This window comes from Heteronotia binoei, unplaced genomic scaffold (assembly GCF_032191835.1).
Source record: "Heteronotia binoei isolate CCM8104 ecotype False Entrance Well unplaced genomic scaffold, APGP_CSIRO_Hbin_v1 ptg000505l, whole genome shotgun sequence".
Lineage (NCBI taxonomy): Eukaryota > Metazoa > Chordata > Lepidosauria > Squamata > Gekkonidae > Heteronotia > Heteronotia binoei.
Genome location: NW_026800041.1, coordinates 60709 through 66502, shown reverse-complemented (window position 1 = coordinate 66502; position 5794 = coordinate 60709). Strand labels below are relative to the sequence as shown.

Below are 5794 nucleotides of genomic sequence, written 5' to 3'. Positions count from 1 at the left end.
TTTCCCCATCAAGAGTGTACCATTCAGTGTGATATTAAAAATACATTTTACCCATCCTAAACCCAACCCCAATATTCACCCAAACCTAAGTGTGTCCTGAACTCTAACCCTAACCCTAACCCTTACCATATGGGCCCATTCATTCTAATGAATCTCATAGGCTATAATGGAGAATGGAAAAACATCCAAATTTTTCTCAGTCAATAGTGCACCATTCAGTGTGATATTAAAAATACATCTTACCCATCCCTAAACCCAACCCCAATATTCACCCAAAGATAAGTGTTTCCTGAACTCTAACCCTAACCCTTACCATATGGGCCCATTCATTCTAATGAATCTCATAGGCTATAATGGAGAATGGAAAACCATCCAAAATTTTTCCCCATCAAGAGTGTACCATTCAGTGTGATATTAAAAATACATCTTACCCATCCCTAAACCCAACCCCAATATTCACCCAAACATAAGTGTGTCCTGAACTCTAACCGTAACCCTTACCATATGGGCCCATTCATTCTAATGAATCTCATAGGCTATAATGGAGAATGGAAAAACATCCAAAATTTTTCCCCATCAAGAGTGTACCATTCAGTGTGATATTTAAAATTCATTTTACCCATCCCTAAACCCAACCCCAATATTCACCCAAACCTAAGTGTGTCCTGAACTCTAACCCTAACCCCAACCCTTACCATATGGGCCCATTCATTCTAATGAATCTCATAGGCTATAATGGAGAATGGAAAAACATCCAAAATTTTTCTCCGTCAATTGTGCACCATTCAGTGTGATATTAAAAATACATCTTACCCATCCCTAAACCCAACCCCAATATTCACCCAAAGATAAGTGTTTCCTGAACTCTAACCCTAACCCTAACCCTTACCATATGGGCCCATTCATTCTAATGAATCTCATAGGCTATAATGGAGAATGGAAAAACAGGGAGGGAAGGTGGCTCAGTGGTAGAGCATCTGCTTGAGAAGCAGAAGGTCCCAGGTTCAATCCCCGGCATCTCCAAAAAAAGGGACCAGGCAAACAGGTGTGAAAAACCTCAGCTTGAGAGCCTGGAGAGCCGCTGCAAGTCTGAGAAGACAATACTGACATTGATGGACCAAGGGTCTGATTCAGTATAAGGCAGTTTCATATGTTCATATATGTTCATCCAAAATCTTTCCCCATCAAGAGTGGACCATTCAGTGTGATATTAAAAATACATTTTACCCATCCCTAAACCCAACCCCAATATTCACCCAAACCTAAGTGTGTCCTGAACTCTAACCCTAACCCTAACCCTTACCATATGGGCCCATTCATTCTAATGAATCTCATAGGCTATAATGGAGAATGGAAAAACATCCAAATTTTTCTCAGTCAATAGTGCACCATTCAGTGTGATATTAAAAATACATCTTACCCATCCCTAAACCCAACCCCAATATTCACCCAAAGATAAGTGTTTCCTGAACTCTAACCCTAACCCTTACCATATGGGCCCATTCATTCTAATGAATCTCAAAGGCTATAATGGAGAATGGAAAACCATCCAAAATTTTTCCCCATCAAGAGTGTACCATTCAGTGTGATATTAAAAATACATCTTACCCATCCCTAAACCCAACCCCAATATTCACCCAAACATAAGTGTGTCCTGAACTCTAACCGTAACCCTTACCATATGGGCCCATTCATTCTAATGAATCTCATAGGCTATAATGGAGAATGGAAAAACATCCAAAATTTTTCCCCATCAAGAGTGTACCATTTAGTGTGATATTTAAAATTCATTTTACCCATCCCTAAACCCAACCCCAATATTCACCCAAACCTAAGTGTGTCCTGAACTCTAACCCTAACCCTAACCCTTACCATATGGGCCCATTCATTCTAATGAATCTCATAGGCTATAATGGAGAATGGAAAAACATCCAAATTTTTCTCAGTCAATAGTGCACCATTCAGTGTGATATTAAAAATACATCTAACCCATCCCTAAACCCAACCCCAATATTCACCCAAAGATAAGTGTTTCCTGAACTCTAACCCTAACCCTTACCATATGGGCCCATTCATTCTAATGAATCTCAAAGGCTATAATGGAGAATGGAAAACCATCCAAAATTTTTCCCCATCAAGAGTGTACCATTCAGTGTGATATTAAAAATACATCTTACCCATCCCTAAACCCAACCCCAATATTCACCCAAACATAAGTGTGTCCTGAACTCTAACCGTAACCCTTACCATATGGGCCCATTCATTCTAATGAATCTCATAGGCTATAATGGAGAATGGAAAAACATCCAAAATTTTTCCCCATCAAGAGTGTACCATTCAGTGTGATATTTAAAATTCATTTTACCCATCCCTAAACCCAACCCCAATATTCACCCAAACCTAAGTGTGTCCTGAACTCTAACCCTAACCCCAACCCTTACCATATGGGCCCATTCATTCTAATGAATCTCATAGGCTATAATGGAGAATGGAAAAACAACCAAAATTTTTCTCCGTCAATTGTGCACCATTCAGTGTGATATTACAAATACATCTTACCCATCCCTAAACCCAACCCCAATATTCACCCAAAGATAAGTGTTTCCTGAACTCTAACCCTAACCCTAACCCTTACCATATGGGCCCATTCATTCTAATGAATCTCATAGGCTATAATGGAGAATGGAAAAACAGGGAGGGAAGGTGGCTCAGTGGTAGAGCATCTGCTTGAGAAGCAGAAGGTCCCAGGTTCAATCCCCGGCATCTCCAAAAAAAGGGTCCAGGCAAACAGGTGTGAAAAACCTCAGCTTGAGAGCCTGGAGAGCCGCTGCAAGTCTGAGAAGACAATACTGACTTTGATGGACCAAGGGTCTGATTCAGTATAAGGCAGTTTCATATGTTCATATATGTTCATCTAAAATCTTTCCCCATCAAGAGTGGACCATTCAGTGTGATATTAAAAATACATTTTACCCATCCCTAAACCCAAACCCAATATTCACCCAAACCTAAGTGTGTCCTGAACTCTAACCCTAACCCTAACCCTTACCATATGGGCCCATTCATTCTAATGAATCTCATAGGCTATAATGGAGAATGGAAAAACATCCAAAATGTTTCCCCATCAAGAGTGTACCATTCAGTGTGATATTAAAAATACATCTTACCCATCCCTAAACCCAACCCCAATATTCACTCAAACCTAAGTGTGTCCTGAACTCTAACCCTAACCCTAACCCTTACCATATTGGCCCATTCATTCTAATAAATCTCATAGGCTATAATGGAGAATGGAAAAACATCCAAAATTTTTCTCCGTCAATAGTGCACCATTCAGTGTGATATTAAAAATACATCTTACCCATCCCTAAACCAGACCCCAATTTTAAAGCGAAAATATTCGTGTCCTGAACTCTAACCCTAACCCTAACCCTTACCATATGGGCCCATTCATTCTAATGAATCTCATAGGCTATAATGGAGAATGGAAAAACATCCAAAATTTTTCCCCATCAAGAGTGTACCATTCAGTGTGATATTAAAAATACATCTTACCCATCCCTAAACCCAACCCCAATATTCACCCAAACGTAAGTATGTCCTGAACTCTAACCCTAACCCTAACCCTTACCATATGGGCCCATTCATTCTAATGAATCTCATAGGCTATAATGGAGAATGGAAAAACATCCAAAATTTTTCTCCATCAATAGTGCACCATTCAGTGTGATATTAAAAATACAACTTACCCATCCCTAAACCAGACCCCAATTTTAAAGCGAAAATATGTGTGTCCTGAACTCTAACCCTAACCCTAACCCTTACCATATGGGCCCATTCATTCTAATGAATCTCATAGGCTATAATGGAGAATGGAAAAACATCCAAAATTTTTCCCCATCAAGAGTGTACCATTCAGTGTGATATTAAAAATACATCTTACCCATCCCTAAACCCAACCCCAATATTCACCCAAACCTAAGTGTGTCCTGAACTCTAACCCTAACCCTAACCCTTACCATATGGGCCCATTCATTCTAATGAATCTCATAGGCTATAATGGAGAATGGAAAAACATCCAAAATTTTTCTCCATCAATAGTGCACCATTCAGTGTGATATTAAAAATACATCTTACCCATCCCTAAACCAGACCCCAATTTTAAAGCGAAAATATTCGTGTCCTGAACTCTAACCCTAACCCTAACCCTTACCATATGGGCCCATTCATTCTAATGAATCTCATAGGCTATAATGGAGAATGGAAAAACATCCAAAATTTTTCCCCATCAAGAGTGTACCATTCAGTGTGATATTAAAAATACATTTTACCCATCCCTAAACCCAAACCCAATATTCACCCAAACCTAAGTGTGTCCTGAACTCTAACCCTAACCCTAACCCTTACCATATGGGCCCATTCATTCTAATGAATCTCATAGGCTATAATGGAGAATGGAAAAACATCCAAAATTTTTCCCCATCAAGAGTGTACCATTCAGTGTGATATTAAAAATACATTTTACCCATCCCTAAACCCAACCCCAATATTCACCCAAACCTAAGTGTGTCCTGAACTCTAACCCTAACCCTAACCCTTACCATATGGGCCCATTCATTCTAATGAATCTCATAGGCTATAATGGAGAATGGAAAAACATCCAAAATTTTTCTCTATCAATAGTGCACCATTAAGTGTGATATTAAAAATACATCTTACCCATCCCTAAACCAGACCCCAATTTTAAAGCGAAAATATGTGTGTCCTGAACTCTAACCCTAACCCTAACCCTTACCATATGGGCCCATTCATTCTAATGAATCTCATAGGCTATAATGGAGAATGGAAAAACATCCAAAATTTTTCCCCATCAAGAGTGTACCATTCAGTGTGATATTAAAAATACATCTTACCCATCCCTAAACCCAACCCCAATATTCACCCAAACCTAAGTGTGTCCTGAACTCTAACCCTAACCCCAACCCTTACCATATGGGCCCATTCATTCTAATGAATCTCATAGGCTATAATGGAGAATGGAAAAACATCCAAAATTTTTCTCCGTCAATTGTGCACCATTCAGTGTGATATTAAAAATACATCTTACCCATCCCTAAACCCAACCCCAATATTCACCCAAAGATAAGTGTTTCCTGAACTCTAACCCTAACCCTAACCCTTACCATATGGGCCCATTCATTCTAATGAATCTCATAGGCTATAATGGAGAATGGAAAAACAGGGAGGGAAGGTGGCTCAGTGGTAGAGCATCTGCTTGAGAAGCAGAAGGTCCCAGGTTCAATCCCCGGCATCTCCAAAAAAAGGGTCCAGGCAAACAGGTGTGAAAAACCTCAGCTTGAGAGCCTGGAGAGCCGCTGCAAGTCTGAGAAGACAATACTGACTTTGATGGACCAAGGGTCTGATTCAGTATAACGCAGTTTCATATGTTCATATATGTTCATCTAAAATCTTTCCCCATCAAGAGTGGACCATTCAGTGTGATATTAAAAATACATTTTACCCATCCCTAAACCCAAACCCAATATTCACCCAAACCTAAGTGTTTCCTGAACTCTAACCCTAACCCTAACCCTTACCATATGGGCCCATTCATTCTAATGAATCTCATAGGCTATAATGGAGAATGGAAAAACATCCAAAATTTTTCCCCATCAAGAGTGTACCATTCAGTGTGATATTAAAAATACATCTTACCCATCCCTAAACCCAACCCCAATATTCACTCAAACCTAAGTGTGTCCTGAACTCTAACCCTAACCCTAACCCTTACCAT

At 39.5% G+C, this 5794-nt stretch overlaps 3 non-coding genes across 3 annotated transcripts; all 3 read left to right on the top strand.

Annotated features, from left to right (window-relative positions):
* Positions 1-951: 951 nt before the first annotated feature.
* On the top strand, positions 952-1023 carry TRNAL-GAG (transfer RNA leucine (anticodon GAG)). Its single transcript has one exon. It is a non-coding gene; the product is annotated as a tRNA-Leu (tRNA).
* Positions 1024-2697: 1674 nt separating this feature from the next.
* TRNAL-GAG (transfer RNA leucine (anticodon GAG)) lies at positions 2698-2769 on the top strand. Its single transcript has one exon. It is a non-coding gene; the product is annotated as a tRNA-Leu (tRNA).
* A 2476-nt stretch (positions 2770-5245) lies between these two features.
* Positions 5246-5317, top strand: TRNAL-GAG (transfer RNA leucine (anticodon GAG)). The gene has a single exon. It is a non-coding gene; the product is annotated as a tRNA-Leu (tRNA).
* Positions 5318-5794: the final 477 nt, after the last annotated feature.